Source organism: Ranitomeya variabilis, chromosome 1 (assembly GCF_051348905.1).
Source record: "Ranitomeya variabilis isolate aRanVar5 chromosome 1, aRanVar5.hap1, whole genome shotgun sequence".
Classification (NCBI taxonomy): Eukaryota; Metazoa; Chordata; class Amphibia; order Anura; family Dendrobatidae; genus Ranitomeya; species Ranitomeya variabilis.
In genome coordinates this window covers 248,815,073-248,839,135 of record NC_135232.1, presented here as the reverse complement: position 1 = coordinate 248,839,135, position 24,063 = coordinate 248,815,073, and positions in this window count along the sequence as shown.

The following is a 24,063-nucleotide window of genomic DNA, read 5'->3' as shown; positions in this document are numbered from 1 at the left end:
GAGAACAACACGGAGCGGCAGACACCGTTAGTAGGCCCCAACCAAACTAGTATCCCAAATGCAGTTTCATATTAAAAATATAGGCCGAAAGCCAGAAGATTGAAGCTCAGGAAAATAACCTGGAGAACACCAAGGAGTGGAAGACACCGTTTGTAGGCCCCAACCAAACTAGTAGGCCAAATGCAGTTTAAAATTTGGAAATATAGTCCGAAAGCCTGAAGATTGAAGCTCAGCTTTGTTCAGTGGAGGAGAACACCAAAGAGCGGCAGACACCATTAGTAGGCCCCAACCAAACTAGTATGCCAAATGCAGTTTCATATTAAAAATATAGGCCAAAAGCCAGAAGACTGAAGCTCAGGAAATAAAACCTGGAGAACAACACGGAGTGGCAGACACCGTTAGTAGGCCCCAACCAAACCAGTAGGCCAAATGCAGTTTAAAATTTGTAAATATAGGCCAAAAGCCTGAAGATTGAAGCTCAGCTTTGTTCAGTGGAGGAGAACACCAAGGAGCGGCAGACACCGTTTGTAGGCCCCAACCAAACCAGTTGGCCAAATGCAGTTTAAAATTTGTAAATGTAGGCCGAAAGCCTGAAGATTGAAGCTCAGCTTTGTTCAGTGGAGGAGAACACCAAGGAGCGGCAGACACAATTAGTAGGCCCCAACCAAACTAGTAGGCCAAATGCAGTGTCATATTAAAAATATGGGCCGAAAGCCAAAAAATTGAAGCTCAGGAAAAAAAACCTGGAGAACAACACGGAGCGGCAGACACCGATAGTAGGCCCCAACCAAACTAGTATCCCAAATGCAGTTTCATATTAAAAATATAGGCTGAAAGCCAGAAGATTGAAGCTCAGGAAAAAAAACAGGAGAACACAAAGGAGCGGCAGACACCGTTTGTAGGCCCCAACCAAACTAGTAGGCCAAATGCAGTTAAATATCTGATATAGGCCGAAAGCCTGAAGATTGAAGCTCAGTAAAAAAAACCTGGAGAACACCAAGGAGCGGCAGACACCGTTAGAAGGCCCCAACAAAACTTGTAGGCCAAATGCAGTTTAAAATTTGTAAATATAGGCCGAAAGCCTGAATATTGAAGCTCAGCTTTGTTCAGTGGAGGAGAACACCAAGGAGCGGCAGACACCGTTTGTAGGCCCCAACCAAACTAGTAGGCCAAATGCAGTTTAAAATTTGTAAATATAGGCCGAAAGCCTGAAGATTGAAGCTCAGCTTTGTTCAGTGGAGGAGAACACCAAGGAGCGGCAGACACGGTAAGTAGGCCCCAACCAAACTAGTAGGCCAAATGCAGTTTCATATTAAAAATATAGGCCAAAAGCCAGAAGATTGAAGCTCAGGAAAAAAAAACCTGGAGAACAACACGGAGCGGCAGACACCATTAGTAGGCCCCAACCAAACTAGTATCCCAAATGCAGTTTCATATTAAAAATATAGGCCGAAAGCCAGAAGATTGAAGCTCAGGAAAAAAAATCCAGGAAAACACCAAGAAGCGGCAGACACCGTTTGTAGGCCCCAACCAAACTAGTAGGCCAAATGCAGTTTCATATTAAAAATATGGGCCGAAAGCCAAAAGATTGAAGCTCAGGAAAAAAAAACCTGGAGAACAACACGGAGCGGCAGACACCGTTAGTAGGCCCCAACCAAACTAGTATCCCAAATGCAGTTTCATATTAAACATATAGGCCAAAAGCCAGAAGATTGAAGCTCAGGAAAAAAAACCTGGAGAACACCAAGGAGCGGCAGACACCGTTTGTAGGCCCCAACCAAACTAGTAGGCCAAATGCAGTTTAAAATTTGTAAATATAGGCCGAAAGCCTGAAGATTGAAGCTCAGCTTTGTTCAGTGGAGGAGAACACTGTTATGGTTCTCAATGGCAAGAGAACATAGCCCAGCAAACATACGAACTAGCTCTTGGAAGGATGGAAACTAAACTGACCATGAACTAAACCTGCCGCACAACTAACAGTAGCCGGGTAGCGTAGCCTGCGTTTTATCCCTAGACGCCCAGCGCCGGCCGGAGGACTAACTAATCCTGGCAGAGGAAAATATAGTCCTGGCTCACCTCTAGAGAAATTTCCCTGAAAGGCAGACAGAGGCCCCCACAAATATTGGCGGTGATTTTAGATGAAATGACAAACGTAGTATGAAAATAGGTTTAGCCAAATTGAGGTCCGCTTACTAGATAGCAGGAAGACAGAAAGGGCACTTTCATGGTCAGCTGAAAACCCTATCAAAATACCATCCTGAAATTACTTTAAGACTCTAGTATTAACTCATAACATCAGAGTGGCAATTTCAGATCACAAGAGCTTTCCAGACACAGAAACGAAACTACAGCTGTGAACTGGAACAAAATGCAAAAACAAACAAGGACTAAGTCCAACTTAGCTGGGAGTTGTCTAGCAGCAGGAACATGCACAGAAAGGCTTCTGATTACAATGTTGACCGGCATGGAAGTGACAGAGGAGCAAGGCTAAATAGCGACTCCCACATCCTGATGGAAACAGGTGAACAGAGAGGATGATGCACACCAGTTCAATTCCACCAGTGGCCACCGGGGGAGCCCAAAATCCAATTTCACAACAGTACCCCCCCTCAAGGAGGGGGCACCGAACCCTCACCAGAACCACCAGGGCGATCAGGATGAGCCCTATGAAAGGCACGGACCAAATCGGAGGCATGAACATCAGAGGCAGTCACCCAAGAATTATCCTCCTGACCGTATCCCTTCCATTTGACCAGATACTGGAGTTTCCGTCTGGAAACACGGGAGTCCAAGATTTTTTCCACAACGTACTCCAACTCGCCCTCAACCAACACCGGAGCAGGAGGCTCAACGGAAGGCACAACCGGTACCTCATACCTGCGCAATAATGACCGATGAAAAACATTATGAATAGAAAAAGATGCAGGGAGGTCCAAACGGAAGGACACAGGGTTAAGAATCTCCAATATCTTGTACGGGCCGATGAACCGAGGCTTAAACTTGGGAGAAGAAACCCTCATAGGGACAAAACGAGAAGACAACCACACCAAGTCCCCAACACAAAGCCGAGGACCAACCCGACGCCGGCGGTTGGCAAAAAGCTGAGTCTTCTCCTGGGACAACTTCAAATTGTCCACTACCTGCCCCCAAATCTGATGCAACCTCTCCACCACAGCATCCACTCCAGGACAATCCGAAGACTCCACCTGACCAGAAGAAAATCGAGGATGAAACCCCGAATTACAGAAAAAGGGAGACACCAAGGTGGCAGAACTGGCCCGATTATTGAGGGCAAACTCCGCTAAAGGCAAAAAAGCAACCCAATCACCCTGATCTGCAGACACAAAACACCTCAAATATGTCTCCAAGGTCTGATTCGTCCGCTCGGTCTGGCCATTAGTCTGAGGATGGAAAGCAGACGAGAAAGACAAATCTATGCCCATCCTAGCACAGAATGCTCGCCAAAATCTAGACACGAATTGGGTACCTCTGTCAGAAACGATATTCTCCGGAATACCATGCAAACGGACCACATTTTGAAAAAACAGAGGAACCAACTCGGAAGAAGAAGGCAACTTAGGCAGGGGAACCAAATGGACCATCTTAGAGAAACGATCACACACCACCCAGATGACAGACATCTTCTGAGAAACAGGAAGATCCGAAATAAAATCCATCGAGATGTGCGTCCAGGGCCTCTTCGGGATAGGCAAGGGCAACAACAATCCACTAGCCCGAGAACAACAAGGCTTGGCCCGAGCACAAACGTCACAAGACTGCACGAAGCCTCGCACATCTCGAGACAGGGAAGGCCACCAGAAGGACCTTGCCACCAAATCCCTGGTACCAAAGATTCCAGGATGACCTGCCAACGCAGAAGAATGAACCTCAGAAATGACTTTACTGGTCCAATCATCAGGAACAAACAGTCTACCAGGTGGGCAACGATCAGGTCTATCCGCCTGAAACTCCTGCAAGGCCCGTCGCAGGTCTGGAGAAACGGCAGACAATATCACTCCATCCTTAAGGATACCTGTAGGTTCAGAATTACCAGGGGAGTCAGGCTCAAAACTCCTAGAAAGGGCATCCGCCTTAACATTCTTAGAACCCGGCAGGTAGGACACCACAAAATTAAACCGAGAGAAAAACAACGACCAGCGCGCCTGTCTAGGATTCAGGCGTCTGGCGGACTCAAGATAAATTAGATTTTTGTGGTCAGTCAATACCACCACCTGATGTCTAGCCCCCTCAAGCCAATGACGCCACTCCTCAAAAGCCCACTTCATGGCCAAAAGCTCCCGATTCCCAACATCATAATTCCGCTCGGCGGGCGAAAATTTACGCGAGAAAAAAGCACAAGGTCTCATCACGGAGCAATCGGAACTTCTCTGCGACAAAACCGCCCCAGCTCCGATTTCAGAAGCGTCGACCTCAACCTGAAAAGGAAGAGCAACATCAGGCTGACGCAACACAGGGGCGGAAGAAAAGCGGCGCTTAAGCTTCCGAAAGGCCTCCACAGCAGCAGGGGACCAATCAGCAACATCAGCACCCTTCTTAGTCAAATCAGTCAATGGTTTAACAACATCAGAAAAACCAGCAATAAATCGACGATAAAAGTTAGCAAAGCCCAAAAATTTCTGAAGACTCTTAAGAGAAGAGGGTTGCGTCCAATCACAAATAGCCTGAACCTTGACAGGATCCATCTCGATGGAAGAGGGGGAAAAAATATATCCCAAAAAGGAAATCTTTTGAACCCCAAAAACGCACTTAGAACCCTTCACACACAAAGAATTAGACCGCAAAACCTGAAAAACCCTCCTGACCTGCTGGACATGAGAGTCCCAGTCATCCGAAAAAATCAAAATATCATCCAGATACACAATCATAAATTTATCCAAATAATCACGGAAAATGTCATGCATAAAGGACTGAAAGACTGAAGGGTAGTGTTGAGCATTCCGATACCGCAAGTATCGGGTATCGGCCGATACTTGCGGTATCGGAATTCCGATACCGGGATTCCGATACTTGCCGCGTATCGGATACCGGAATCGGAAGTTACCAGATTCAAAATTCAGAAATTCAGCCAATGAGAATGATTCCAAGTGTGGGCACATCCTGTTTAGCATGGAGGGCATGAAAGTACTGGCAAGGCTGTGATTGGCTGCTGAAATGATGTCATGATGCAGTTTAAAAGTCGCTGTCGCCATTTTGCGATCACTCTGCTGTGAATTCAGTTAGTGACAGGACGCTGTTTGCTGACTGAGGGACAGTTTAGAGATAGCGATTTGCTTCTTTGTGCTTTCCAAAGGCTAATTTAGCAACCGCTGTGTTCACCTACTATTCACCTTGCTTTTGCCTTGTAGCGCTGTTTTCACAGCGATCTGCAAGGTCTGTGTGTGTGTGTGTGTGTGAGTGCAGCCCACTCTCTAGTCTGAGTGCAGCCACATAGGCCATCCATAGCTGGTTGTATTCAGTTCAGGGAGGGTGGTTCATTGCCTCATACAGTACTGTTCTCTTTTTTTTTTTTTTTTTTTTCAAGTAGTGTAGTCTGCTGCTAATTTATTCAAAAAAATCCTATTAGTGTCTTTCCACCCGTCTCCAGCTAATTTGTGGAAAAACACTACATAGGATAAAGTAGAGGAGGGTTTTTGGGCCTTGCAGCGCCGTTTACGGCTGTCTGCACGGTCTCCGTGTGACTGCAGCTCGCCCTGTAGTCTGTGAGCAGCTATAGCCTGGTTGTCTCCAGCTCAGGGTTGTTCACTGCGTCATACCGCCAAATCAATTTTCTTTTTTTTCCAAGTAGTGTAGTCTGCTGCTAATTTATTTAAAAAAATCCTATTAGTGTCTTTCCACCCGTCTCCAGCTAATTTGTGGAAAAACACTACATAGGATAAAGTAGAGGAGGGTTTTTGGGCCTTGCAGCGCCGTTTACGGCTGTCTGCACGGTCTCCGTGTGACTGCAGCTCGCCCTGTAGTCTGTGAGCAGCTATAGCCTAGTTGTCTCCAGCTCAGGGTTGTTCACTGCGTCATACCGCCAAATCAATTTTCTTTTTTTTCCAAGTAGTGTAGTCTGCTGCTAATTTATTCAAAAAAATCCTATTAGTGTCTTTCCACCCGTCTCCAGCTAATTTGTGGAAAAACACTACATAGGATAAAGTAGAGGAGGGTTTTTGGGCCTTGCAGCGCCGTTTACGGCTGTCTGCACGGTCTCCGTGTGACTGCAGCTCGCCCTGTAGTCTGTGAGCAGCTATAGCCTGGTTGTCTCCAGCTCAGGGTTGTTCACTGCGTCATACCGCCAAATCAATTTTCTTTTTTTTCCAAGTAGTGTAGTCTGCTGCTAATTTATTTAAAAAAATCCTATTAGTGTCTTTCCACCCGTCTCCAGCTAATTTGTGGAAAAACACTACATAGGATAAAGTAGAGGAGGGTTTTTGGGCCTTGCAGCGCCGTTTACGGCTGTCTGCACGGTCTCCGTGTGACTGCAGCTCGCCCTGTAGTCTGTGAGCAGCTATAGCCTAGTTGTCTCCAGCTCAGGGTTGTTCACTGCGTCATACCGCCAAATCAATTTTCTTTTTTTTCCAAGTAGTGTAGTCTGCTGCTAATTTATTCAAAAAAATCCTATTAGTGTCTTTCCACCCGTCTCCAGCTAATTTGTGGAAAAACACTACATAGGATAAAGTAGAGGAGGGTTTTTGGGCCTTGCAGCGCCGTTTACGGCTGTCTGCACGGTCTCCGTGTGACTGCAGCTCGCCCTGTAGTCTGTGAGCAGCTATAGCCTGGTTGTCTCCAGCTCAGGGTTGTTCACTGCGTCATACCGCCAAATCAATTTTCTTTTTTTTCCAAGTAGTGTAGTCTGCTGCTAATTTATTTAAAAAAATCCTATTAGTGTCTTTCCACCCGTCTCCAGCTAATTTGTGGAAAAACACTACATAGGATAAAGTAGAGGAGGGTTTTTGGGCCTTGCAGCGCCGTTTACGGCTGTCTGCACGGTCTCCGTGTGACTGCAGCTCTATCTGTTGTCAGTTCAGCCCCAAAAAAAAAAAAAAATAATAAAGTTCACCAAACACCATTTACACCACTTTACATTTGTGTAGGCCACATTAGCTCATATTAAAGTCTAGTCCACACTTTAGATAATTAGTGTTTCTTATACCTGTTAGGAGGAGTTGCTCAGGAATAAGCACACAAATCCGTTAGTACTTTTCTGCTTATCTTTATCAGTCAACCAAGATGAAGAAGGCAGTGAGTAAGGCACGTGGGCGTGGGAGCCGTCGCGTAGCAGGGAGGGGACGTGGGGATTCTGTGCCTGCTGCGGGCACCGGTGACTCATCAGCACCCACTTTCACCAGGCAACAGTCGTTCATGCGAAGCTTTGTGTCCGAGCGCCGTACACCGCTGCTGCGTGAAGAACAAATTGAAGCTGTTGTCGGATGGATGGCAGCTAATGCATCAACTTCCATTAGTGCCACATCCTCTCAGACACAGAGCACTGGAGAGCAGCCATCTGTCTCTTCACCACCTGCCAAATTGCCCAGGCAGACAGAGAGCCCAGGACAGGAGCCGTCTCTACTTCTGTTCTCTGAATCTCTTGGCTTGGAAACAGGGGGCCAGCCAAGCAGCATTGGAGAAATGGAAGAAGAGGCAGGGTGCAGTGATGCCCAACAGCTTTTTCTGTCTTCCTCTGAAGAGGCGGGTGGGCCAGTGGCTCCGGTCACCACATCGCAGGCCGCATCAGCTGATGATGACACTCAGGTGCCACTTACTGGTGCGTGCTCTGCTGCTGAGACTACCCAGGAGGAGCAGTTGGGGGCAGAGGGTAGTGTAGATGATGAGGTCCTCGACCCATCTTGGCGTGAGGGACAGGAAGGTGGTGGGAGCAGCTCTGAGGAAGAGATTCCCCGTACGGCCCAAAGAGGGAGAGGGAGGGGGAAGACTGCGGATCCTGCAGCCTCCGCTTTGGCACCCGTTAGGAGCATGTCTCTTCCCAAAGCAAAAAAGGGCGCTCCCAAGACTTGCAGTGCCTGGTCCTTTTTTGACACAGTTGCAGATGACATTTGCTATGTCAGATGCAAGGTGTGTCATCAAAAAGTCAAAAGAGGTCGAAATGTCAGCAACCTCAATACCTCCAACATGTGGAAACATGTGCGCAACAGGCACCCGGTGGAGTTAGAAAAACACACTGAAGAGGTAGGCCAACCAACAGCGGCAGCTACCACCTCTTCAGCTCGTGTTGCCTCTTCCTCTAGCTCACACGCAGCTGGTTCGGCTTCCTCCCAGGATCGCCGTGGAAGAACCTCTGTCCCTGTTGTCCAGAGACCCGCTGTAATTCCACCCGCAGCGCCACTTTCCCAGTCATCCACACACTCCCAGCCCAGTCTACAGCCATCGGTAGTACAGGCATGGGAGAAAAGGCGGCCTTTCTCGTCAAACCACCCACGAGCACAGGCTCTGACTGCAGGCATTGCCAAACTTCTGTCACTGGAAATGCTGTCATTCAGGCTGGTGGAGACTGACAGCTTCCGTGACTTGATGTCATTGGCAGTCCCACAGTACAATGTGCCCAGCCGCTTTTACTTCAGCAGGCAAGCCGTCCCTGCCCTGCACAAGCATGTGGAGGGACACATAAAACACGCGCTACTGAACGCCGTCAGTAGCAAGGTCCACCTCACCACCGATGCGTGGACCAGTCAACATGGACAGGGGCGATACCTTTCCCTCACTGCCCATTGGGTTAATGTCGTTGAGCCGGGTACAGACCGTGCGAGTGGCGCAGGACGTGTCCTGCCCACTCCAAGGATTGCAGGAATCCATTCTGTACGCATTGACTCCTCCTCTTACACCAGTTCCTCAGAATCATCGCTGCAGGAGCCGTCACAGTCCACCTCCACATGGACCCGTGATGAACGTGTACCTGTTACGACCGACATGAGCACAGCCGTGGCCAAACGTCAACAGGCCGTCTTGAAATTAATTTTTTTGGGGAATCGTAGCCACACAGCGCAGGAGCTCTGGAATGCCATCAAGCAGGAGAGCGATGTGTGGTTTGTGCCAGCGAATCTCCAGCCAGGCATGGTAGTGTGTGATAATGGCCGAAATCTGGTGGCAGCTCTGGGCCTCGGCAACCTCACTCACATCCCATGTCTGGCACATGTGCTCAATTTGGTCGTGCAGAGCTTTTTGAGGGACTATCCGGATCTTGATGCACTGCTGCACAAGGTCCGCCTAGAGTGTGCTCACTTGCGGCGTTCCAGCACGGCAAAAGCGCGCATTGCGGCTCTGCAGCGCCGACACCGCCTGCCGGAACATCGCATCATATGTGACCTACCTACCAGGTGGAATTCCACGTTACATATGTTGGAGCGGTTGTGTGAGCAGCAGCAAGCTGTAATGGAGTACCAGCTGCTTCAGGCGCAAAAAAGTCGCAGTCAGCGCCGTACAGACTTCACAACCACAGAGTGGGCCACTATGAATGACGTCTGCCAGGTTTTGCGTCCCTTTGATTATTCCACGCGGATGGCGAGTGCAGATGATGCACTAGTCAGCATGACTGTCCCCCTTATCTGCCTGCTTGAAAAATCACTGCAAGCGCTAAGGGATGATGTTGTGGAAGAGGTGGAGGATGATGCTTCACCATTTCCATCATCTTCTGGACAGTCAGCGCCACGTGGTTCCTCACAAACGCGTAGGCAGGGGACAGTTTGTGAGGAGGATGAGGAGGAGTCAATGGAGGAGGAAGACATCCGTCCAGAGGAGGGAGTTACCGAATTGTCCAGTACTCAGTGTGTACAGCGAGGGTGGGGTGATGACGAGCGGCCAGAGATCACGCCTCCAGCAGGGGACAGCGTTTCTTGGGCAGTTGGCAGTCTGCAGCACATGGTGGATTACATGCTGCAGTGCCTGAGAAACGACCGCCGCATCGCCCACATTCTCAACATGTCTGATTATTGGGTGTTCACCCTCCTCGATCCTCGCTACTGGGACAACGTAGAAAGCCTCATCACACCGTTGAACCGGGAGCGAAAAATGCGGGAGTACCAAGACACACTGGTCAATTCCATCATCTTCTCCATTCCAACTGAGAGAAGTGCTGCTAGTGCATTCCAAAGCAGCTCAGTGCGTCCAGGCCGTGGTGGAGGCTCTGCACAAAGAGGGAGCAGAAGCAGTGCCTCTGCCCAAGGCAAGACCAGTATGGCCGAACTGTGGCACAGTTTTCTGTGCCTGCCACAAAAGTCTACACCATCACAGACGGCTCCAGTCAGCAGGAGGCAACGGTTCCGTCAGATGGTGACAGACTACATGTCTTGCCCTCTTGCTGTACTCCCTGACGGCTCTTCCCCTTTCAAGTTTTGGGTCTCAAAGCTGGATACATGGCCAGAGCTAAGCCAGTATGCATTGGAGGTGCTGTCTTGCCCTGCGGCCAGTGTATTATCGGAACGTGTCTTTAGTGCTGCAGGTGGTGTACTAACTGACCGTCGCATGCGACTATCCTCCGATAACGTTGACCGGCTTACTTTCCTGAAAATGAACAAGGCCTGGATCTCGCAGGAATTTGCCACTCCTCCTCCTGATTGAATAATTAGGTCACTGTATACGTTATCCAGGTCTCCTGTTGTGTTCATCTTTCTACCACCTGAACTTAAATTCCTGGGCTCCAACACCGCCAGTTGAGGCTCAGAAGTGCCGTCTGCACAGTCAAAACATACGACCCAGTGTTATTGGGTTTCAGTAACGTCAGCTGATCCCCAGCTGTGTAGCCGGCAATGTGTCATGCGACCGCCACGCTGACACAACAACTGAAATGTAAGGGAATCTGTCCCCCCCCCCCAAGGCGTTTGTTACTGAAAGAGCCACCTTGTGCAGCAGTAATGCTGCACAAGGAAAAAGGTAGCTATTTTGGTTTTGCTCCTTGCACACGCAAAACTTAACACTTATAAAATGTGTCCACTGATACCGTAAAACCGTCCCGGAGGTGGGACTTTCCTTCGTAATATGACGCAGCACAGCCGTCATTCCTACCCCCCCGGCGCCGCGCCCCGGCTCCTCAGCGTTGTTTGATTCCGTCCAGGAGCCTGCGCTGTTATGTTATCCCGTGGCCAGGCACACTTAGCGCTGCCCGTCTTCTGGCATCATTTGGTGTCAGGCTGGCTGCGCCTGTGCGGCCACGCTGGCCGAGAGCCCGCCTCGCAGTGTCTTCTGATTTAATCCCACTGGGGGCCTGGGATCCATGGACATGCGCAGTGCATATCTGAACCTCCACCTCTCACTCATCTCCCTATGGCTTCTTCAGACTGTTCGGTGTCAGCTGGTCCCTAATAGCATGCCACGGCCGTGACACCGCACAGTCTTAAGAAGCCGTAGGGAGGGGAGTGAGAGGCGAGGATATGCACTGCGCATGGCCATGGATCCCAGGCCCCCAGTGGGATTAAATCAGAAGACACTGCGAGTCGGGCTCTCGGCCAGCGCGGCCGCACAGGCGCAGCCAGCCTGACACCAAATGATGTCAGAAGACGGGCAGCGCTAAGTGTGCCTGGCCACGGGATAACATAACAGCGCAGGCTCCGGGACGGAATCAAACAACGCTGAGGAGCCGGGGCACGGCGGCGGGGGGGTAGGAATGATGTGCTGTGCTGCGTCATATTACGAAGGAAAGTCCCACCTCCGGGACGGTTTCACGGCTTCATGGGACACATTTTATAAGTGTTTAGTTCTGTGTTTGCAAGGAGCATGATGAAAAGAGCCACCTTTTCCTTTTGCATCTTTTGTGCTGCACAAGCTGGCTCTTTCAGCTACAAACGCCTTGGGGGGGGGTTAAAGGTTCCCTTTCGACTTTCTCAGGCTTCGGCCTACATTGTGTTCCTCTGCTTTTCCACCTGTCCCTGGGCTCCAACACCGCCAGTTGCCGTCCAGAAGTGCTGTACGCACAGTCAACAGTCCCTCCTCTGTTATTGGGGTTCAGTAACGTCAGCTGTTTCCCTGCTGTGTGTGTGGCAATCCCTCCTACCTCCTCCCACCTCCTCCAACCTTCTCCTCCTCCACCTGTCCCTGGGCTCCAACACCGCCTGTTGCCGTCCAGAAGTGCTGTACGCACAGTCAACAGTCCCTCCTCTGTTATTGGGGTTCAGTAACGTCAGCTGTTCCCCTGCTGTGTGTGTGGCAATCCCTCCTACCTCCTCCAACCTCCTCCAACCTCCTCCTCCTCCACCTGTCCCTGGGCTCCAACACCGCCAGTTGCCGTCCAGAAGTGCTGTACGCACAGTCAACAGTCCCTCCTCTGTTATTGGGGTTCAGTAACGTCAGCTGTTCCCCTGCTGTGTGTGTGGCAATCCCTCCTACCTCCTCCAACCTCCTCCTCCTCCACCTGTCCCTGGGCTCCAACACCGCCAGTTGCCGTCCAGAAGTGCTGTACGCACAGTCAACAGTCCCTCCTCTGTTATTGGGGTTCAGTAACGTCAGCTGTTCCCCTGCTGTGTGTGTGGCAATCCCTCCTACCTCCTCCAACCTCCTCCAACCTCCTCCTCCTCCACCTGTCCCTGGGCTCCAACACCGCCAGTTGCCGTCCAGAAGTGCTGTACGCACAGTCAACAGTCCCTCCTTTGTTATTGGGGTTCAGTAACGTCAGCTGTTCCCCTGCTGTGTGTGTGGCAATCCCTCCTACCTCCTCCAACCTCCTCCTCCTCCACCTGTCCCTGGGCTCCAACACCGCCAGTTGCCGTCCAGAAGTGCTGTACGCACAGTCAACAGTCCCTCCTCTGTTATTGGGGTTCAGTAACGTCAGCTGTTCCCCTGCTGTGTGTGTGGCAATCCCTCCTACCTCCTCCAACCTCCTCCTCCTCCACCTGTCCCTGGGCTCCAACACCGCCAGTTGCCGTCCAGAAGTGCTGTACGCACAGTCAACAGTCCCTCCTTTGTTATTGGGGTTCAGTAACGTCAGCTGTTCCCCTGCTGTGTGTGTGGCAATCCCTCCTACCTCCTCCAACCTCCTCCAACCTCCTCCTCCACCTGTCCCTGGGCTCCAACACCGCCAGTTGCCGTCCAGAAGTGCTGTACGCACAGTCAACAGTCCCTCCTCTGTTATTGGGGTTCAGTAACGTCAGCTGTTCCCCTGCTGTGTGTGTGGCAATCCCTCCTACCTCCTCCAACCTCCTCCTCCTCCACCTGTCCCTGGGCTCCAACACCGCCAGTTGCCGTCCAGAAGTGCTGTACGCACAGTCAACAGTCCCTCCTCTGTTATTGGGGTTCAGTAACGTCAGCTGTTCCCCTGCTGTGTGTGTGGCAATCCCTCCTACCTCCTCCAACCTCCTCCAACCTCCTCCTCCTCCACCTGTCCCTGGGCTCCAACACCGCCAGTTGCCGTCCAGAAGTGCTGTACGCACAGTCAACAGTCCCTCCTCTGTTATTGGGGTTCAGTAACGTCAGCTGTTCCCCTGCTGTGTGTGTGGCAATCCCTCCTACCTCCTCCAACCTCCTCCAACCTCCTCCTCCTCCACCTGTCCCTGGGCTCCAACACCGCCAGTTGCCGTCCAGAAGTGCTGTACGCACAGTCAACAGTCCCTCCTCTGTTATTGGGGTTCAGTAACGTCAGCTGTTCCCCTGCTGTGTGTGTGGCAATCCCTCCTACCTCCTCCAACCTCCTCCTCCTCCACCTGTCCCTGGGCTCCAACACCGCCAGTTGCCGTCCAGAAGTGCTGTACGCACAGTCAACAGTCCCTCCTCTGTTATTGGGGTTCAGTAATGTCAGCTGTTCCCCTGCTGTGTGTGTGGCAATCCCTCCTACCTCCTCCAACCTCCTCCTCCTCCACCTGTCCCTGGGCTCCAACACCGCCAGTTGCCGTCCAGAAGTGCTGTACGCACAGTCAACAGTCCCTCCTCTGTTATTGGGGTTCAGTAACGTCAGCTGTTCCCCTGCTGTGTGTGTGGCAATCCCTCCTACCTCCTCCAACCTCCTCCAACCTCCTCCTCCTCCACCTGTCCCTGGGCTCCAACACCGCCAGTTGCCGTCCAGAAGTGCTGTACGCACAGTCAACAGTCCCTCCTCTGTTATTGGGGTTCAGTAACGTCAGCTGTTCCCCTGCTGTGTGTGTGGCAATCCCTCCTACCTCCTCCAACCTCCTCCAACCTCCTCCTCCTCCACCTGTCCCTGGGCTCCAACACCGCCAGTTGCCGTCCAGAAGTGCTGTACGCACAGTCAACAGTCACTCCTCTGTTATTGGGGTTCAGTAACGTCAGCTGTTCCCCTGCTGTGTGTGTGGCAATCCCTCCTACCTCCTCCAACCTCCTCCAACCTCCTCCTCCTCCACCTGTCCCTGGGCTCCAACACCGCCAGTTGCCGTCCAGAAGTGCTGTACGCACAGTCAACAGTCCCTCCTCTGTTATTGGGGTTCAGTAACGTCAGCTGTTCCCCTGCTGTGTGTGTGGCAATCCCTCCTACCTCCTCCAACCTCCTCCTCCTCCACCTGTCCCTGGGCTCCAACACCGCCAGTTGCCGTCCAGAAGTGCTGTACGCACAGTCAACAGTCCCTCCTCTGTTATTGGGGTTCAGTAACGTCAGCTGTTCCCCTGCTGTGTGTGTGGCAATCCCTCCTACCTCCTCCAACCTCCTCCAACCTCCTCCTCCTCCACCTGTCCCTGGGCTCCAACACCGCCAGTTGCCGTCCAGAAGTGCTGTACGCACAGTCAACAGTCCCTCCTCTGTTATTGGGGTTCAGTAACGTCAGCTGTTCCCCTGCTGTGTGTGTGGCAATCCCTCCTACCTCCTCCAACCTCCTCCAACCTCCTCCTCCTCCACCTGTCCCTGGGCTCCAACACCGCCAGTTGCCGTCCAGAAGTGCTGTACGCACAGTCAACAGTCCCTCCTCTGTTATTGGGGTTCAGTAACGTCAGCTGTTCCCCTGCTGTGTGTGTGGCAATCCCTCCTACCTCCTCCAACCTCCTCCAACCTCCTCCTCCTCCACCTGTCCCTGGGCTCCAACACCACCAGTTGCCGTCCAGAAGTGCTGTACGCACAGTCAACAGTCCCTCCTCTGTTATTGGGGTTCAGTAACGTCAGCTGTTCCCCTGCTGTGTGTGTGGCAATCCCTCCTACCTCCTCCAACCTCCTCCAACCTCCTCCTCCTCCACCTGTCCCTGGGCTCCAACACCGCCAGTTGCCGTCCAGAAGTGCTGTACGCACAGTCAACAGTCCCTCCTCTGTTATTGGGGTTCAGTAACGTCAGCTGTTCCCCTGCTGTGTGTGTGGCAATCCCTCCTACCTCCTCCAACCTCCTCCTCCTCCACCTGTCCCTGGGCTCCAACACCGCCAGTTGCCGTCCAGAAGTGCTGTACGCACAGTCAACAGTCCCTCCTCTGTTATTGGGGTTCAGTAACGTCAGCTGTTCCCCTGCTGTGTGTGTGGCAATCCCTCCTACCTCCTCCAACCTCCTCCAACCTCCTCCTCCTCCACCTGTCCCTGGGCTCCAACACCGCCAGTTGCCGTCCAGAAGTGCTGTACGCACAGTCAACAGTCCCTCCTCTGTTATTGGGGTTCAGTAACGTCAGCTGTTCCCCTGCTGTGTGTGTGGCAATCCCTCCTACCTCCTCCAACCTCCTCCAACCTCCTCCTCCTCCACCTGTCCCTGGGCTCCAACACCGCCAGTTGCCGTCCAGAAGTGCTGTACGCACAGTCAACTGTCCCTCCTCTGTTATTGGGGTTCAGTAACGTCAGCTGTTCCCCTGCTGTGTGTGTGGCAATCCCTCCTACCTCCTCCAACCTCCTCCAACCTCCTCCTCCTCCACCTGTCCCTGGGCTCCAACACCGCCAGTTGCCGTCCAGAAGTGCTGTACGCACAGTCAACAGTCCCTCCTCTGTTATTGGGGTTCAGTAACGTCAGCTGTTCCCCTGCTGTGTGTGTGGCAATCCCTCCTACCTCCTCCAACCTCCTCCAACCTCCTCCTCCTCCACCTGTCCCTGGGCTCCAACACCGCCAGTTGCCGTCCAGAAGTGCTGTACGCACAGTCAACAGTCCCTCCTCTGTTATTGGGGTTCAGTAACGTCAGCTGTTCCCCTGCTGTGTGTGTGGCAATCCCTCCTACCTCCTCCAACCTCCTCCAACCTCCTCCTCCTCCACCTGTCCCTGGGCTCCAACACCGCCAGTTGCCGTCCAGAAGTGCTGTACGCACAGTCAACAGTCCCTCCTCTGTTATTGGGGTTCAGTAACGTCAGCTGTTCCCCTGCTGTGTGTGTGGCAATCCCTCCTACCTCCTCCAACCTCCTCCTCCTCCACCTGTCCCTGGGCTCCAACACCGCCAGTTGCCGTCCAGAAGTGCTGTACGCACAGTCAACAGTCCCTCCTCTGTTATTGGGGTTCAGTAACGTCAGCTGTTCCCCTGCTGTGTGTGTGGCAATCCCTCCTACCTCCTCCAACCTCCTCCAACCTCCTCCTCCTCCACCTGTCCCTGGGCTCCAACACCGCCAGTTGCCGTCCAGAAGTGCTGTACGCACAGTCAACAGTCCCTCCTCTGTTATTGAGATTCAGTAACGTCAGCTGTTCCCCTGCTGTGTGTGTGGCAATCCCTCCTACCTCCTCCAACCTCCTCCAACCTCCTCCTCCTCCACCTGTCCCTGGGCTCCAACACCGCCAGTTGCCGTCCAGAAGTGCTGTACGCACAGAGCCAAACACCTCGCCAATGTGTTAGTGGGGTTCAGCACCGCCAGCTGTTCCCCTGCTGTGTATACGGCAACGTGTACTGCGACCGCCACGCAGTCACAACAAGTTTACTTTAAGGGAACCTGTCCCCCCCCCCCCAGGCGTTTGTTACTGAAGGAGCCACCTTGTGCAGCAGTAATGATGCAAAGGGAAAAAGTGCCTCTTTTCGTGGTGCTCCTTGCACATGCGGAACCTAACAGTTATGAAATGTGTCCCCTCACAGCGTAAAACCGTCCGGTAGGTGGAACTTTCCTTTGTCGTGTGACGCAGCACAGCCATCATTTTTACCCCCTTGGCGCCGTGCGCCGCCTCCTCAGCGTTGTTTGAATCTGTCCCGGAGCCTGCGCTGTTAGGTTAGCCCTTGGCCATGCACACATGTTGCGGTGCCCGTCTTCTGACATCATTTGGTGTCAGGCTGGCTGCGCCTGTGCGGGTGCGCTGGCCGAGATCCCGCCTCGCAGTGTCGTCTAATGTAATCCCACCGCGGGCCTGTGATCCGTGCCCGTGCGCAGTGCATATCCTCGCCTCTCACTCCCCTCCCTACGGCTTCTTCAGACTGTGCGATGTCAGCTGGTCCCTAATAGCATGCCACGGCCGTGACACCGCACAGTCTGAAGAAGCCGTAGGGAGGGGAGTGAGAGGCGAGGATATGCACTGCGCACGGGCACGGATCACAGGCCCGCGGTGGGATTACATTAGACGACACTGCGAGGCGGGATCTCGGCCAGCGCACCCGCACAGGCGCAGCCAGCCTGACACCAAATGATGTCAGAAGACGGGCACCGCAACATGTGTGCATGGCCAAGGGCTAACCTAACAGCGCAGGCTCCGGGACAGATTCAAACAACGCTGAGGAGGCGGCGCACGGCGCCAAGGGGGTAAAAATGATGGCTGTGCTGCGTCACACGACAAAGGAAAGTTCCACCTACCGGACGGTTTTACGCTGTGAGGGGACACATTTCATAACTGTTAGGTTCCGCATGTGCAAGGACCATAATTAAAAGAGCTAAGTTTACCTTTTCCAGCATTAGTGCTGTACACAATGGCTCTTTCAGCTACAAACGCCTGGGGGGGGGGTTAAAGGTTTCCTTTCAACTTGCTCGAGTGCAGGCTTCGGCCTACACTCCGCTCCCCTTGCTCCTCCTGCTGACCCTGGGCTCTAACACCGCCAGTTGGGGCCCGGTACTGCTAGCTGCACAGAGAAAAACACCAGCCAATGTGTCAGTGGGGTTCAGCACCGCCAGCTGTTCCCCTGCTGTGCAGCCGGCATCGTGTCCTGCAACTGCCACGCAGGCACAACAGACCCAAAAGCTGCCGCCAGTGCAGGCTTCGGCCTACACTCTGCTCCATCTCCTCCTCCTGCTGACCCCGGGCTCCAACACCGCCAGTTGGGGCCCGGTACTGCTAGCTGCACAGAGAAAAACACCAGCCAATGTGTCAGTGGGGTTCAGCACCGCCAGCTGTTCCCCTGCTGTGCAGCCGGCATCGTGTCCTGCAAAAGCCATGCAGACACAAGAACTGAAATTGAAGGGAACCTGTCCCCCCTCCCCCAGGCGTTTGTACGTTTTAAAGGCCACCTTGTACAGCGGTAATGCTGCATGTGTGCAAGGTGGCTCATAAACGTATTCTCCTCGCACATGTGGAACTGAAAACACGTCTAAAATGTGTCCTCTGTGTGACCATTTAACCGTCCCGGTGGTGTGACTTTCCTTTGTAATGACACGCTGCAACCCCCTTGGTAGCGCTGCCCGTCTTCTGGCATCATGGTTTGGCTGCCTGCGCCTCTGCGGCCGCCCTGACCCACACAACGCCCCTCGTTGTCTTAGTTATTGGGACTGCGAGGGTGTGATTGATGGGCATGATCAGTGCATCAGTTCGCCTGTCCCTCATCTCCTTCCGCCTTCTGCGGACTGTGCGGCTTCATGGCCGTGGCATGCGTTAAGGGACCAGATGACGCCGCACAGTCTGAAGCGGGTGTAAGGACCCGAGTGCGAGAGGCGAACATATGTGCTGCGCCAGGCCCTGAATCCCAGCCCCGCAGTGTTTTAACAATGTTAAGACACTGCGGGGCTGGGATTCATGGTCATCGCGAAACGCACCGGCCGACATTAAATGATGCCAGAACATGGGCAGCGCTAACAGCGCTAGGCCAGGGGATAACACGACAGCGCAGACTCCTGTACAGCAAATAACAACGCTCAGGAGGCTGCACCCAGCACCAAGGTTGGATTCTTGACATCTGTGCTGCGTCTCATTACAAAGGGAACTCGCGCCTCCCAACACAGTTTGACTGTATAAAGGGCTAAATGTTATACGTGTTTCACTCAGCGTGTGCAAGGAGCGAAATTAAAAGAGCAACCTTTGACTTGTGCAGCACTACTGCTGCATAAGCTGTGGCTCTTCTACTTTGTAACCCCTGAGGGGGGGTTTAAGGTTACCTTTGAAATTGGTTCAATTAGGCTTCGGCCTACACTCTGCTCCCCCTGCAGAGCCCTGGGCTCCAACACCGCCAGTTGGGGCCCGGTACTGCTAGCTGCACAGAGAAAAACACCAGCCAATGTGTCAGTGGGGTTCAGCACCGCCAGCTGTTCCCCTGCTGTGCAGCCGGCATCGTGTCCTGCAACTGCCACGCAGGCACAACAGACCCAAAAGCTGCCGCCAGTGCAGGCTTCGGCCTACACTCTGCTCCATCTCCTCCTCCTGCTGACCCCGGGCTCCAACACCGCCAGTTGGGGCCCGGTACTGCTAGCTGCACAGAGAAAAACACCAGCCAATGTGTCAGTGGGGTTCAGCACCGCCAGCTGTTCCCCTGCTGTGCAGCCGGCATCGTGTCCTGCAAAAGCCACGCAGACACAAGAACTGAAATTGAAGGGAACCTGTCCCCCCTCCCCCAGGCGTTTGTACGTTTTAAAGGCCACCTTGTACAGCGGTAATGCTGCATGTGTGCAAGGTGGCTCATAAACGTATTCTCCTCGCACATGTGGAACTGAAAACACGTCTAAAATGTGTCCTCTGTGTGACCATTTAACCGTCCCGGTGGTGTGACTTTCCTTTGTAATGACACGCTGCAACCCCCTTGGTAGCGCTGCCCGTCTTCTGGCATCATGGTTTGGCTGCCTGCGCCTCTGCGGCCGCCCTGACCCACACAACGCCCCTCGTTGTCTTAGTTATTGGGACTGCGAGGGTGTGATTGATGGGCATGATCAGTGCATCAGTTCGCCTGTCCCTCATCTCCTTCCGCCTTCTGCGGACTGTGCGGCTTCATGGCCGTGGCATGCGTTAAGGGACCAGATGACGCCGCACAGTCTGAAGCGGGTGTAAGGACCCGAGTGCGAGAGGCGAACATATGTGCTGCGCCAGGCCCTGAATCCCAGCCCCGCAGTGTTTTAACAATGTTAAGACACTGCGGGGCTGGGATTCATGGTCATCGCGAAACGCACCGGCCGACATTAAATGATGCCAGAACATGGGCAGCGCTAACAGCGCTAGGCCAGGGGATAACACGACAGCGCAGACTCCTGTACAGCAAATAACAACGCTCAGGAGGCTGCACCCAGCACCAAGGTGGGATTCTTGACATCTGTGCTGCGTCTCATTACAAAGGGAACTCGCGCCTCCCAACACAGTTTGACTGTATAAAGGGCTAAATGTTATACGTGTTTCACTCAGCGTGTGCAAGGAGCGAAATTAAAAGAGCAACCTTTGACTTGTGCAGCACTACTGCTGCATAAGCTGTGGCTCTTCTACTTTGTAACCCCTGAGGGGGGGTTTAAGGTTACCTTTGAAATTGGTTCAATTAGGCTTCGGCCTACACTCTGCTCCCCCTGCAGAGCCCTGGGCTCCAACACCGCCAGTTGGGGCCCGGTACTGCTAGCTGCACAGAGAAAAACACCAGCCAATGTGTCAGTGGGGTTCAGCACCGCCAGCTGTTCCCCTGCTGTGCAGCCGGCATCGTGTCCTGCAACTGCCACGCAGGCACAACAGACCCAAAAGCTGCCGCCAGTGCAGGCTTCGGCCTACACTCTGCTCCATCTCCTCCTCCTGCTGACCCCGGGCTCCAACACCGCCAGTTGGGGCCCGGTACTGCTAGCTGCACAGAGAAAAACACCAGCCAATGTGTCAGTGGGGTTCAGCACCGCCAGCTGTTCCCCTGCTGTGCAGCCGGCATCGTGTCCTGCAAAAGCCACGCAGACACAAGAACTGAAATTGAAGGGAACCTGTCCCCCCTCCCCCAGGCGTTTGTACGTTTTAAAGGCCACCTTGTACAGCGGTAATGCTGCATGTGTGCAAGGTGGCTCATAAACGTATTCTCCTCGCACATGTGGAACTGAAAACACGTCTAAAATGTGTCCTCTGTGTGACCATTTAACCGTCCCGGTGGTGTGACTTTCCTTTGTAATGACACGCTGCAACCCCCTTGGTAGCGCTGCCCGTCTTCTGGCATCATGGTTTGGCTGCCTGCGCCTCTGCGGCCGCCCTGACCCACACAACGCCCCTCGTTGTCTTAGTTATTGGGACTGCGAGGGTGTGATTGATGGGCATGATCAGTGCATCAGTTCGCCTGTCCCTCATCTCCTTCCGCCTTCTGCGGACTGTGCGGCTTCATGGCCGTGGCATGCGTTAAGGGACCAGATGACGCCGCACAGTCTGAAGCGGGTGTAAGGACCCGAGTGCGAGAGGCGAACATATGTGCTGCGCCAGGCCCTGAATCCCAGCCCCGCAGTGTTTTAACAATGTTAAGACACTGCGGGGCTGGGATTCATGGTCATCGCGAAACGCACCGGCCGACATTAAATGATGCCAGAACATGGGCAGCGCTAACAGCGCTAGGCCAGGGGATAACACGACAGCGCAGACTCCTGTACAGCAAATAACAACGCTCAGGAGGCTGCACCCAGCACCAAGGTGGGATTCTTGACATCTGTGCTGCGTCTCATTACAAAGGGAACTCGCGCCTCCCAACACAGTTTGACTGTATAAAGGGCTAAATGTTATACGTGTTTCACTCAGCGTGTGCAAGGAGCGAAATTAAAAGAGCAACCTTTGACTTGTGCAGCACTACTGCTGCATAAGCTGTGGCTCTTCTACTTTGTAACCCCTGAGGGGGGGTTAAAGGTTACCTTTGAAATTGGTTCAATTAGGCTTCGGCCTACACTCTGCTCCCCCTGCAGAGCCCTGGGCTCCAACACCGCCAGTTGGGGCCCGGTACTGCTAGCTGCACAGAGAAAAACACCAGCCAATGTGTCAGTGGGGTTCAGCACCGCCAGCTGTTCCCCTGCTGTGCAGCCGGCATCGTGTCCTGCAACTGCCACGCAGGCACAACAGACCCAAAAGCTGCCGCCAGTGCAGGCTTCGGCCTACACTCTGCTCCATCTCCTCCTCCTGCTGACCCCGGGCTCCAACACCGCCAGTTGGGGCCCGGTACTGCTAGCTGCACAGAGAAAAACACCAGCCAATGTGTCAGTGGGGTTCAGCACCGCCAGCTGTTCCCCTGCTGTGCAGCCGGCATCGTGTCCTGCAAAAGCCACGCAGACACAAGAACTGAAATTGAAGGGAACCTGTCCCCCCTCCCCCAGGCGTTTGTACATTTTAAAGGCCACCTTGTACAGCGGTAATGCTGCATGTGTGCAAGGTGGCTCATAAACGTATTCTCCTCGCACATGTGGAACTGAAAACACGTCTAAAATGTGTCCTCTGTGTGACCATTTAACCGTCCCGGTGGTGTGACTTTCCTTTGTAATGACACGCTGCAACCCCCTTGGTAGCGCTGCCCGTCTTCTGGCATCATGGTTTGGCTGCCTGCGCCTCTGCGGCCGCCCTGACCCACACAACGCCCCTCGTTGTCTTAGTTATTGGGACTGCGAGGGTGTGATTGATGGGCATGATCAGTGCATCAGTTCGCCTGTCCCTCATCTCCTTCCGCCTTCTGCGGACTGTGCGGCTTCATGGCCGTGGCATGCGTTAAGGGACCAGATGACGCCGCACAGTCTGAAGCGGGTGTAAGGACCCGAGTGCGAGAGGCGAACATATGTGCTGCGCCAGGCCCTGAATCCCAGCCCCGCAGTGTTTTAACAATGTTAAGACACTGCGGGGCTGGGATTCATGGTCATCGCGAAACGCACCGGCCGACATTAAATGATGCCAGAACATGGGCAGCGCTAACAGCGCTAGGCCAGGGGATAACACGACAGCGCAGACTCCTGTACAGCAAATAACAACGCTCAGGAGGCTGCACCCAGCACCAAGGTGGGATTCTTGACATCTGTGCTGCGTCTCATTACAAAGGGAACTCGCGCCTCCCAACACAGTTTGACTGTATAAAGGGCTAAATGTTATACGTGTTTCACTCAGCGTGTGCAAGGAGCGAAATTAAAAGAGCAACCTTTGACTTGTGCAGCACTACTGCTGCATAAGCTGTGGCTCTTCTACTTTGTAACCCCTGAGGGGGGGTTAAAGGTTACCTTTGAAATTGGTTCAATTAGGCTTCGGCCTACACTCTGCTCCCCCTGCAGAGCCCTGGGCTCCAACACCGCCAGTTGGGGCCCGGTACTGCTAGCTGCACAGAGAAAAACACCAGCCAATGTGTCAGTGGGGTTCAGCACCGCCAGCTGTTCCCCTGCTGTGCAGCCGGCATCGTGTCCTGCAACTGCCACGCAGGCACAACAGACCCAAAAGCTGCCGCCAGTGCAGGCTTCGGCCTACACTCTGCTCCATCTCCTCCTCCTGCTGACCCCGGGCTCCAACACCGCCAGTTGGGGCCCGGTACTGCTAGCTGCACAGAGAAAAACACCAGCCAATGTGTCAGTGGGGTTCAGCACCGCCAGCTGTTCCCCTGCTGTGCAGCCGGCATCGTGTCCTGCAAAAGCCACGCAGACACAAGAACTGAAATTGAAGGGAACCTGTCCCCCCTCCCCCAGGCGTTTGTACGTTTTAAAGGCCACCTTGTACAGCGGTAATGCTGCATGTGTGCAAGGTGGCTCATAAACGTATTCTCCTCGCACATGTGGAACTGAAAACACGTCTAAAATGTGTCCTCTGTGTGACCATTTAACCGTCCCGGTGGTGTGACTTTCCTTTGTAATGACACGCTGCAACCCCCTTGGTAGCGCTGCCCGTCTTCTGGCATCATGGTTTGGCTGCCTGCGCCTCTGCGGCCGCCCTGACCCACACAACGCCCCTCGTTGTCTTAGTTATTGGGACTGCGAGGGTGTGATTGATGGGCATGATCAGTGCATCAGTTCGCCTGTCCCTCATCTCCTTCCGCCTTCTGCGGACTGTGCGGCTTCATGGCCGTGGCATGCGTTAAGGGACCAGATGACGCCGCACAGTCTGAAGCGGGTGTAAGGACCCGAGTGCGAGAGGCGAACATATGTGCTGC